The sequence below is a fragment of the Nelumbo nucifera genome, chromosome 4 (assembly GCF_055504915.1).
Source record: "Nelumbo nucifera cultivar China Antique chromosome 4, China Antique-T2T, whole genome shotgun sequence".
NCBI classification, from domain to species: domain Eukaryota; kingdom Viridiplantae; phylum Streptophyta; class Magnoliopsida; order Proteales; family Nelumbonaceae; genus Nelumbo; species Nelumbo nucifera.
In genome coordinates, this window is record NC_142652.1 from 74,057,814 (window position 1) to 74,069,894 (window position 12,081).

Here is a 12,081-nt window from a genome sequence, read left to right on the forward strand (position 1 = left end):
CTTGGTTCTGTCGGATCCAGATGATAGAAAGTCTACATCTGGGTATGTTTTCATGATAGGATTGTGTGCTGTTTGCTGGAAAAGCAGTAAACAGGGGTCCACTGCAGATTCCACAACCGAGGCCGAGTACATTGCCACAAGTGAAGCTGCCAAGGAAGCTGTGTGGATGAAGAAATTCATACACGAAGTGGGAGTGATACCGTCCAGCACATCACTCATCCCGTTGTTCTGCGACAACAATGGAGCGATCGCCCTGGCTAAAGAGCCTCGGGCCCACTCGAAGTCAAAGCACATCGAGAGGAAGTACCATGTACTGCGGGAGATCATTCGTAGAGGGGACGTCCTAATTCAGAAGGTAGCATCAGCGGATAATGTGGTAGACCCATTGACTAAGCCACTGACACAGAAGGTATTTGAGAAACACGTGGAAAGTATGGGACTCGGGCTTGTACCACATTGTACCTAAGTGCAAGTGGGAGCTGTTTGATAGTTTTGTATGCCCTTAGCTTCAATCTGATTTGATGTACTTTTGTTATTTAGTGAAAATAAATAAAGTGCATGTTTGATTCATGTTGTTTGGTTTAATTTTGTGTAAGACCCTAAAACTGGACACTTATAGAGACTCGTGTTAGTTTTAAATGTTCACAGCCATTGGATAAGTCTGGGGAGATTTATCCTGCCAAGGCTGATATTGGTGTGCCACCAAGTGTTGGGATGGCCTGTCTCGGCCACCAGGGTAAGACCCAAGGCACATGCAGTATGGGATTACTCGAATCCTTGAACCGGACCAGATTTCCAGTATTGCCTTGGACCTTGGAGACAGATGGGCAAAACTGGAAAGTTACACCTGACCCCTAGACTCGATTATGATACTTCACTAGGTGTCGGATCAGGCTGTCTTTGATATGCCATTCAGTGAGATCCTTAGATGGGGATCAAAACCTGGGTATGTTGGGACAGTCTGAGAATTCATCTGAATGGGTGATCATAGTGACAGGATCAGCCCCTTTGTCGGACAAAGGTAATGATCGGGAATGCACTCTCTCTGATGGAAACCAAACTGGCAGCAGTTGATTTCAATCGTTGGAATTTTGTGTTTTCAAAATTAATATATTTATATATATGTACGGTTTCGAAATGTTTGCAAATGGTTTTAATTCCCGGGATCCATGTGAGTGGAGAGTGCGGCACTGTTCCTTGCAGCCGGGGGAGAGGTCATCTCTTGTCGGGCAGTGCTTGATCATTAAGGGCTGAGAGGTTAAGTGTAAGACCATTTAGGATAATACCTGATGGGCTAATCTTCCACCTGCCCACAGTCCCTGGGTTTTTATAAGATGGCTTGGCCCAGGGACCACTTAATGTAAGTGTTGGGCGCATAGGGTCCATGTGATGGACTCAGGGGTTCACTGAGTTTTTTAGTGAATTCGGTTGGGCCTTGTAATAAAGGCTGGGCCGAACCCATGTGGCTGGTGTGTAGATCAATGCTTGGGTACCACACCATACAAAGAAGCCCAACTGAGCAGCAGATTGGAAACTAGTTAAACACTGAACACTTAATGGGCCAAAAGCCCATTTCTAGCTGGGCTGATATGATCACCCATCTATGGGGCAAATCTGAGGTTAATGTTAGTAAAAGGATAGGGCCTTTAATCTTATCCACTCTGGGAGACCAAATTCAAAACAGATTTGAATCTGGTAACCTCCTGATAAGATCAGGAGTAAGCTAACTTAATCTGCAGATAGGATTAAGATAATCCCCTACCCAAATACAGATTTGGATTGGGATAACTCTTAATTAGGAGGTTTCTTAATCAAGAAGAAAGGAGGAGAAACCCAAGAGAAATATATCAGATTTCAAACCAAGGGTGAGTGGTGCAAGAAATTATCCTGCAATCAGATATTAGATCTCATACAGACTCCAGAGAGAAGAGAAGCAGTTCAGCCATCTTCATCCCATGAGTTCTCCTCTAGCCGCCGCCATTCCCTCTTGCAAGATTTGATCTTTGCAGCAATAGGGAGTCAAGAAATCAGTTATTGACATTAGTCTTGCGTAAAAGACTGAGAAAGATTTAGTGTTCAGAGTTTCCAGAGGATTCTTGCGAAGGATCCAGTGTGTAGGGTGCACCCTGCTGGTTCCGTTCCATCCACAGCTGTGTCATCTTCAGCAGGAGCGGATCTTGGTTTCTTCTTTGGGCATGAACACCAACTTTGGGAGATACTGCTTCTCTGGATCAGGTATATTCCTCCCTTTTGCTTTTTGGTTCAGATCTGGTTCGATTATGGGTCAAGTAGAATCCTTGAATATTGTATTCTAAATTTAGGGAATGTGATTCCCAGTTGGGAGAAGGTAGGAAAAATTTTGAGATTCGCCCACCCATTCCGCAACCTTTTGGCGTCCATTAGATGGATCCTACCATTCTTTCACTCTTGTCACTTCATCGGTTGTCTCTCATCTTCTCCTATCTCTCATCCTCCGCTGCTTTGTCAGTACTCAGTCATCTCTTATCTTCTCCTCTCTTGTCACTTACTGACTCAGCATTACCATTTGCTCCACTGTTCTGCCTCTCCTCAGTCCTCTCTCGTCACTTCATCATTTGTCTCTCATCTTCTCCTATCCTTCATCCTCCGCTGCTTCGTCAAAATTTAGTTGTCTCTCACCACTCACTGACTCAGCATTGCCGACCATTACCGTCTCCTTCGCCACTGCTCAACGCCTCAAGGCCCTCAACTGTCCAGCATCACTGGCCATGTGCTACGAAAGTGCCATTGTGCCAAGTGCCAATAGTCTAGAATCACCGGCCAACACTGCCATCGCATTCACACTACCGGGAACTGGTGTATTTGGAAGCATGTCGTTAATCACTTTGGAACACCAGTTTTAATATTTATAAATTTCTCCGTTTCTCATAACAATTACAAATGCAGTAAATGGTGAGAACGGGTCATATCCATAAGGAAGCGAGGGAAAAATCATTACGAACTTTAATCCAGATAAAAGAACACAAAGGAAAGGTGCAGCATCCCAAAATTTAATTAATTAAAATGGAAAAATAGAATTCGAACATTACTAAAAGTGAAAAGTGCAGAAAAATAAATAAATAACAGAAAAAAAATAAATAAAAGAAACTAATTAAAAAGTCTGTAATTCGATCAGAGGTAGCAGTCTTCAAATCTCTCCTTTGACCCTCGAACTTCTCGAGCTAGGCCTTCCGTCTTATTTGGCCGAATTCCAGATTTGCAGAAAAGAAAACAATAGTAAATTGTAGAAAGGAAAAAGCGGAGCTGGAAATTAAATCTAAAACTAATGGTTGGGATCCGAATCCAGAGGTGGCAGTAGTGGCTTAGGTGAACTGCAAGCAGGAACCCCTCCTCTTGCCTGGGAGTCCTCCTCTTCCTCTACCCTTGAACTTCTCAAGATCAGCCTTCCGTCTTACCTGGGGGCAGAATCCAACCTCTTCTCAGGAGCCCTTGGGTCCTTTTTATAGAGAATGGTGGATACAACTGGGATTAGAGAGAAAGAGGGGGGTGGTAGCTGGGTTTTAGCAAAGATCTGGGTGCCCTAGGGTTCCTAATGAAGGGTTAGGATAGTTCTAAGGTGATCCTAAGGCTGAGAAGAAAAGGAAAGGGCACCCAATATTATGTAGGGTTGAGATTTGGGCGCTCAAAAATGGATGGTGGAGATTGCGGCGCCTAGGGCTAAAAGGTGGAGATTAAAAGGAGTGGGTGGCGCCCTAGAGTGGATGGCTGAGATAGATAATGGAATAGAGGGCTGAGATCTAGTGGCTAGGGGCTGAATGGTGAGGATTAGAAGTTAGGTGGCGCCCTAGGGTTAGAAAGCTAAAAAGATAGTACCCTAGAATGAATGGTGGAGATTAGATGGGACGGAAGGTGGAGATTCAGCAGCTAAGGGCGGCTAGGGTTTGTTAAGGATAAAAAGAATGAGTTAGAAGGTGCCCTAGGGTTTGCTAAGGAGAGGGGAGCATGCTATTATAGTAGGAGGGGCGCCATTTTGGGTTTAGAAGATAGGAGTCACCCTCCTGTGCTCAGTTTTTCACAAAAACACCCCTCTCTCAACTGGACTTCACACCAGCTTCCCAAAAACTGCATTTCAGCAATGAAACTTCCCTAATTTTCCACAAGATTTGCACAAAGACCCTCAGAGGTCACAGTGTTGAATTTAATTGGGAAGATGGCACATTTTGACTATTCTAAAGCTGAAAATACACCTGAAATGATGCCCTTAAGCCATCAAAATACAGAGTTATCAGGAACCCACGACTGCCGCCATTACACACTCACACTTGGCCCACCGCTTACAGGCTTATAGAGTCTACAACCTCCATCTCAATCCCCTACCTCTTTTCTCAAGGTAAATTATTAGTTGATTTCTGAATGCTGATGAAGAATATTCATTTTCCTATAGAATATATTGCAGATTGTGAGATTGAATGTTTATTAGTTTATTGTTTTATTGATTAGTTGATTTTTTAAATGATTTATTGGTTTGTTGATTCCCGGTCTTAAATGAGAAGCACCCCTTTAGTGTAAATTTTCGGACCCACCCAAACACAAGTATATTTGTATTAGTTTAGTTTGTGGATACCTCATAGCTTATTTTAACTCTGGTTAGATGTTTGATTCCTTCCATCATTTTGATAGTCGGAACTAGATGGAGGTTCCTTTAGCAGCAAACCATTTCCTAAGTTGGGGATATAGAAATTTTAAATTCAACTTTTGTATTAGCTAATTGAAACCATTTTTCTTTTCATTTAAGATTTAACAAGAGCAAGAAGGTGGGCAGATTGATTGAGGTTTAGTTAAAAGTGTTATATCTATGTTCAGACTTTAGAGATATAGGGTTTCAGGGATTGAACTATATAAGAATGGCTTTGAAGTATACATGCTTGAAAATACATCTATTTACTATGCTAGAAAAGCTTTGGACCATATCTTGGTGGATTCGTGCCTAGATTATATGTTGATGGTTGGTATTTGTTGTATCTCAATGATCTAGTGAAAATTAAAATCTATGGGTAAGCTGCAAAAATGTTAATAATTTCATTATGATATTTTTTAGGTGGAACAATGCTTGAAAACCGAGAAAGAGAGAGTTTCTCATTGCCTATGTCCAAGCACTTAACAAAAGTTGTTAGAGGTATTTATGTAGTCTTTACTTTGTTCTTGGTAAGAGATGGCATGCATGGTAACATTGTAACCTTATTCAATGTAATTTTTTTTAAACAGAAAACATAGCATGAACTTTTGTTTGTACATGCAAACCAATTCCTTGAAAAGGAAAGCTCTGGATTGCGTAGACCACTGGAAGATGGTTAGGTCTGTATCAGTATATCAGTGTCATCTTGTAATTGGTGCAAAGAAAAGTGAAGTCTTTCTCTTTTGTTGAAATTGATTGATCTATTTTTATTTGATGTAGGTGAAGGATCTGTCAAGGATATATAACCTCTTTTCAAGAATTACTAAAGGACTAGAGCCAATATCCACAATATTTAGAGAGGTGGGTATGAATTTCACAAATGGTGATCTAATCATTTCCTTTTTTTTTTTTGAAAAACCAGGAAAATCCCTAGTGAAAAGACAAACAAACTACTAGAAAATCAATACATAAGGGTGTGTTTGTCTTTAGAACATGTAGTAGCAACTTTAATGTGTCCTATGTGCTGCAGCATGTAGTTTCAATTGGTCAAGCCTTAGTTAGAGATGCAGCAGATAAAGCAAGCGACAAAAAGGTAGGGCAGTTACTCTCCTTTTCAAGGCCATATTCTTCTATTCTTTAACTTGGTGGACATGTGAATCTGTGTTAAATTTAATATATGCATAGATTTTCTGTCTATCAACTTTGTTGTACTTTGAAAATTAGTGTTTATAGGTTTGTTCCATCATTATGGTAGAAAGATTAAATGGAATAACCACCCCCTCCCAAAAAAAAGGAAAAAGAAAAAGAGAAGTTAAATCAAAGAACCCTTATAAAAATAAATTACTTGTGACTACCTTTCTTGTTCCCATACAATTCCACAACTGAAACCATCAGCCTTGTGGTCATATGGCTTTTGTGGGGTTTAATTATAAATACACAAGAAAACTAGAATCATGCAAATTTTGTGGGGTTTAATTATAAATAAACAAGTAAACTAGAATCATGTATTAGAGGAAAATTAGAAGTTTAGAAGTTAAATTTCAATATTTGTCTATTATAAAACATTTAATCAAATTGGATTCAAATCGAATCAGATTCGAATCTATTTGGATTCATATTCGAAAAGTCAATTGGTTGAATTTGATTCGAATCGAATATTAGATTTAATAATTGAAATCGAATTCGAATTGGAATATTTGATATTCGTCGGATATCGAATCAAATTCAGAAATTAATATTTATAATCGGATTCAAATTTGAATCTAGCCTAATTTGATTCAAATTCGATCTGTTTACAGGCCTAGCTACAACGGGGAACCAAAGATCTTCCGTTCCTAGATTTCTTCTTAGAGAGAAAATAATGGCTGATTCTTGTAACCAAAAGCTTGGCAATAACTGATGATTGCATGATCTGAGTTCTACTTGAGTATGATCAGGAAAACAAGGGAGATAGGGGGCAACAAAGAGAGTGAGGGAGAGAGAGAGAGAATGAGATAAATAGAGGAAGAGAGAATGGGGAGATTTTGAACTGAGCACTAATGCTAAGAGTTGTAGTAGAGTATAGAAAACAAGGGTGACGGAAGGAAGTGAAGTAAGAAGAAGAAGAAGAAGAAGAAGAAGAAGAAGGAGAGAGAGAGAAAAAATCTCCACTACCCAAAATTATTCTGGCAGGAAGGACAAGGCAGAGCAAAACCGCGAAGGAAAGAAATAAGGAGAAGAGGATAAGGAAGAAAAAGAAGAAATAAGAGAGTGTGTGAGAGTGAGAGAAAAGAAAATAGTGAGAGATGAAGGAGTCGAAGGTGGAAGGATAGTCTCGGAGCCGTTGTTCAAGTATCGTGAGGTTGGGGAAGATGAACAGTTTTTTTCTCCAAATTAGAAAGTTGGGTCCATATTTATATTAGGGATAAGGGGTAATTTCATAAATTTTGGAAAATCTAAGGGTAGTTTTTTGCAATGTCGCAAATTTAGGTAAAACCAGTCCAAGGGGGTCAACCGGGGTTCTATTTCACTGATAGGGGGTTTTGGGTCAATGATTGAGAGGGGTCTTGGCTGTAGAGAGGGCTTTCACGTGCACGGGCTAGTAACATTGGTCGAAATGAAATCTTTATTGATGGGTGGGTAAATTGGGGTAATTTTGGTTGAAACTTCATAGAGTAGGGTTTTTGAATAGTTTGAGGTGATCGATAGGGTTTGATTGGCCCAACTAGGCCTGGACCATGCTGATCTAAAAGGATAGTGGTTCGACTGATTTAGGGCTTTGAAGTAGAATCTTGGTGTGATGAAGGGGCAAACGAGGGTAGTTTTGGGTAAAACTTAATAGGGTAACGTTTTTGGATATCCTGAGGTGATCGGTAATATCAGATTGGGCCATCTAGGCTCAGATTAGAACAATTTGGAATCCAATAAATCTGAAGTCTCGAACAAAATCTAGGTGCGATGGAGGGGTAGACAAAGGTGTTTTGGTCTGAAATTTTATAGGTGGGTATTTAGAGGTGTCTGGGATCTGATGGTGATGTCTTATTAGTCTTGGAGGGTCAACGAGATGTTCTAGAATGGAATGTTGGTTTGATAGAATGATAAATGGAGGAATCTGGGGTTAAAACTTTATGGGTAGGTGTTTTGATGTATCCAAGTTTAATGGTGTAGTTTGATTAGTTCAGATGTGTTTATATCAAGGGAATCTAGGTTCCTAGTGTTTAGTCTAACAAGAGGTATTAGAGTGGAATTTTCGTTTGATGAGAGGGTAAATAGAGGAATTTTGATTTGAGATTTTCTGGGTAGGTATTTTATGTTGTCTAGGGTTCAATGGTAGTATCTAATTTGAGGATTAAGGTGTGGATAGAGGTTTATCGGAGTCATTAAATTGGCATCGGACAGGTTTAATGGTGGATCTAAGGGTTTTCGTGGTGAAATTCGGGTTTCTTGGGTTTTTAGGTGTTTTAGAAGGGTTAGAAGGGTCTGATCGGGATTTTGGAGTAAATTGGGGGTTTAGGCAGTGGGCCGAGCAAAAGTTGGGTGTTGACACAATTATAAATGAAATATTTTAGTCACCTATTATGAAATTATCCATAAACTTTAAGACAGGTTGTATTAGTTCCAAACCAATTATTAACAGGTTCCATATGACAGACCCAAAACCACCCATTTACAACCAAGACAATTCAGTCTTATTGATTATATAATTGAGATCTACAATTACCTATTATAGTAACAACTTAAAACTTTGTTTTAATAATACAACTTTAAAAATGATTATGTTGAGATAAAGTGTTTTAACCAAAATTATTTGATAAAAAATTCAAGAATTTTACCCTTTTAGACATAAAATATAACGAAATTACAAGAAAACCAAGAGGCATTTATATATTATTAACTATATAGTCAGTTCAGGTCCAATCGATTTGGAACAGCAAGATTAGTTCAAGCCTAGTGTTATCTCAAGCATGTGTTTAAATATAAACATAACCCTATATTGCATCAGTTTAGGTATATTCAGATCTTCCCCTTAATCAAAGGCTAAATATGGCTTTTGGTTTGATAGAAAATAAGAGAGAAACATAACTTGACTTTTTTTTTAAAGGCAAAAATCCAATCAACAATGTGTTGATGGCTAGATTCATTAATAGTTCTATTTGGAATTACAATTGTCATGTAACAAAATATCCATCGTCAGAAATGAAGGAGTAGACCAAGTGAATAAGGTTGAAAAAGAAAAAGCACGCTTGGCCAGTTTATGTGTCACTTGATTAAACAATTGAGACACCCAATGAACCAAGCAATGAGGGATCATTGACATGAAGAGTTTGCATGAAGAGTTTGCAATCTTCAATGGTGTTTCTGATTCTCCAAGGAGGAAAGGAATCAGAATTCAACAAACTCTTAAGGGGCATTCTTTTTTTTGGATTTTGAGAGGGGGGAAAGTTGGTCAATGGGATTTTGGTTCCCATAGACCAAGAATCCCATATTCTTTTTTTAGATTTATGTGGGGATTAAGGAAAGTTTATTTTCTGAGTAAGTGATACCCATCTCCTAGGTGGGTAAATAACTTTCCCACCTAGGGGAAAGTTGCCAATACTTGAATGGGACAAAAATGCCCCTTTTAATACTGGATTTTTATGGCTAAAATGCTCCTTGCCTTATTTACATGATAAATAAAAGACCATGGGTAAATGCACTTACCCAGGTAAGTGTTTCTAGTAAGTGTTCCCCAAGAAAAACTTACCCAGTTAACTGCATTTACCTGGGTAAGTGACTTACCGAAAAATGAACGGGGCCTTAATTAATAATTGTTAGAGAATCTCCCTTAAGAACAATGGAAGACACACCTAGGTCCACAGAAAACTTGAGAGCTAAAAACACCACTTGGGCTTCAAATTCAAATCGATCAGTTAAAGATAACTTTAGTAGAATAAGACCATTAGAGTCTCTAATTTAAAAATATTGCTCCTCCAGTATAGTTATTCAATGCCGCATCGAAATTAAGTTTAAGAATTGGAAAGTGGAGGCTTCTCCCAGCTAGAAGGTGCCAAAGATGAGGATTCTAAGTGTGTAGAAGCATTTGAATCACTAAGTGTGGATGATATAAACTCTACTTGAGACTGAGATGCAAAAACCACTGATATGGGTAGGAAAGGTTTGTTTTCTATTACTGTCTTGCATCGAGCTTTCCCAATATACCACATGAAAATTACCCCCTGTGCAAGCATTGATAAAGTAGATGGATGTAGAGGATTTTCTAAGTGAAACCAATGAAGTAACTAGTCATGTAAGTTCCTATGGAGACAATTTTCTACACGTAAAGAAAATTTAGAGGCAAACCTAACTCTTCTAATTAATAACTGGGCATGCAAAAAATAAATGTGTAATAGATTCATCCACTAACTCACATAAGAGGCATTGAGGATTAATCTGTCAAGAATGGCGTGCTAGTGATTCAGCTCTAGGTAGAGCCCCAACTATACACCTCCACAAGAAAATATGAATCTGAGGTAGCAAATTATTTATCCTCCAAAAGGATTTCAATGTAACTTCACCAAATGCATAAACAAAGGATGAGGATTGAGCATTTTGATCAGACAGATATCTATAAGTTGAAAAGGATGTTAGTTTACCATGAGAAGCATGCAGCCATATGAATACATCTTCCAGGTCAAGATTACATGTTGGAAGTAGGAGTGTCAATTAGACTGGATTTGATCCAATCCAATCCAATCCGATGTGAGTCCATTATAAATGGACCAGGTCCAATCCAATCCTATGAATATTTTGGACCGGTCCAATTCAATGTTTGCACCATTCAATCTGTTCAAATTCTTTTTGATTTAGATTGGTTTCAACCTAAACTCAGTCCATTGACACCTATATTCTTATATTATATCAATGGACCAAATATTAACTTAATCCATCCCAATCCAATATAAATTTATTATGGATGGACCAGGTTCAATCCAATCTAAAAGACATTTTGGATCAGATTGGTCCAATCCAATATGTCTAGCTTGTTCGTCCGTCCAATCCATCCAAATTGATTTTGGACTAGACAGGGTCCAATCCATTGACACCCTTAAATGGAAGTTGAATTGAAGACATCATGGAAACCACTGGTTCTTCAAAATATTACTGCAAGAAAGTAACCCCATCCACAAATGTGTATCTTGCCATTCACCCAAAGGTAATCAAGGGTCATGTTGACAGTTGATGGGCCATCCATTTCCAACTAACCAACCAGCAGCACCCCTAACGTAGATGCACTTACCCAGGTATGTGACAAGGTGGACCAAATAGGGGCTAACAAAAAATTATGATTTCTAACCTCGTTCACTTTTCGGTAAGTTACTTATCCGGGTAAATGCACTTACCCAGGTAAGTGTTTCTCAGGAAAGACTTATCCAGGTAAGTGTCTTTACCCATGTTCTTTTATTTCCCATGTAAATAAGGCAAAGACTATTTTAGTCATAAAAATCCATTATTACAAGGGGCATTTTTGTCCCATTCAAGTGTTGGAAATTTTCCCCCAATGTGGGAAAGTTATTTACCCACCTAGGAGATCGGTATCACTTACCCAGATAAGTGTGATACCCAAGAAAATAAACTTTTCCTAATCCCCACATAAATCTGAAAAAAGTACATAGGATTCTTGGTCAATGGGAATCAAAATCCCATTGACCAACTTTCCCTATCTCAAAATCCAGAAAAAGAATGCCCCCTTTACATGGGAAATAAAAGAATATGGGTAAATGCACTTACACAGGTAAGTCTTTACTGGGAAACAATTACTTGGGTAAATGCATTTACCTAGGTAAGTAACTTATTGAAAAGCAAATAGAGCCTTTAGAGAAAGGATATTCAGTTCCATGCTAAACCAAGATACAAGGTTCAACCCAAGATTTTTTTTCTATATTATAAATATTCAACTTATTGTCTTGTATCAATCCCCAAATTCATAAGTTTTAATCCAAAAGCTTTAACTTGAAAAGCACAACCTTGGTTAGTCATGTATACCTTATATTTTACTCCATATCCATTTTGGGCTACTACAAAAAAAAAAAAAGAAGAAGAAGAAGAAGAAAAATTGGGCACTTCAACTCAACTTTTAGGCCAAGTTCCATGACTGACAAATGGTTTAGCGATTCATTTCCTATATCAAGGCAAGGTTTGATGACTCTAATTGAGTTCAAGTCATGTGGCCTCGTTACAATCTTTTCAAGAAAATTTTGTTTCACAACTTTGTCTAGAACTTTAACTGGTTCAAGATTCCTGGGTCACGAAAACAACTTTACTCAATCTTAATCACAACTATTGGGGCTTAGCTACACAAATCCTATCATGCCATCATGCTCCATCAAGAGCCATGTTGTCTGTCAAATAGCAAGTCCTTAACATTTCAGGATTTATCTTCATATTGTATATTTGTATTATACTTGATA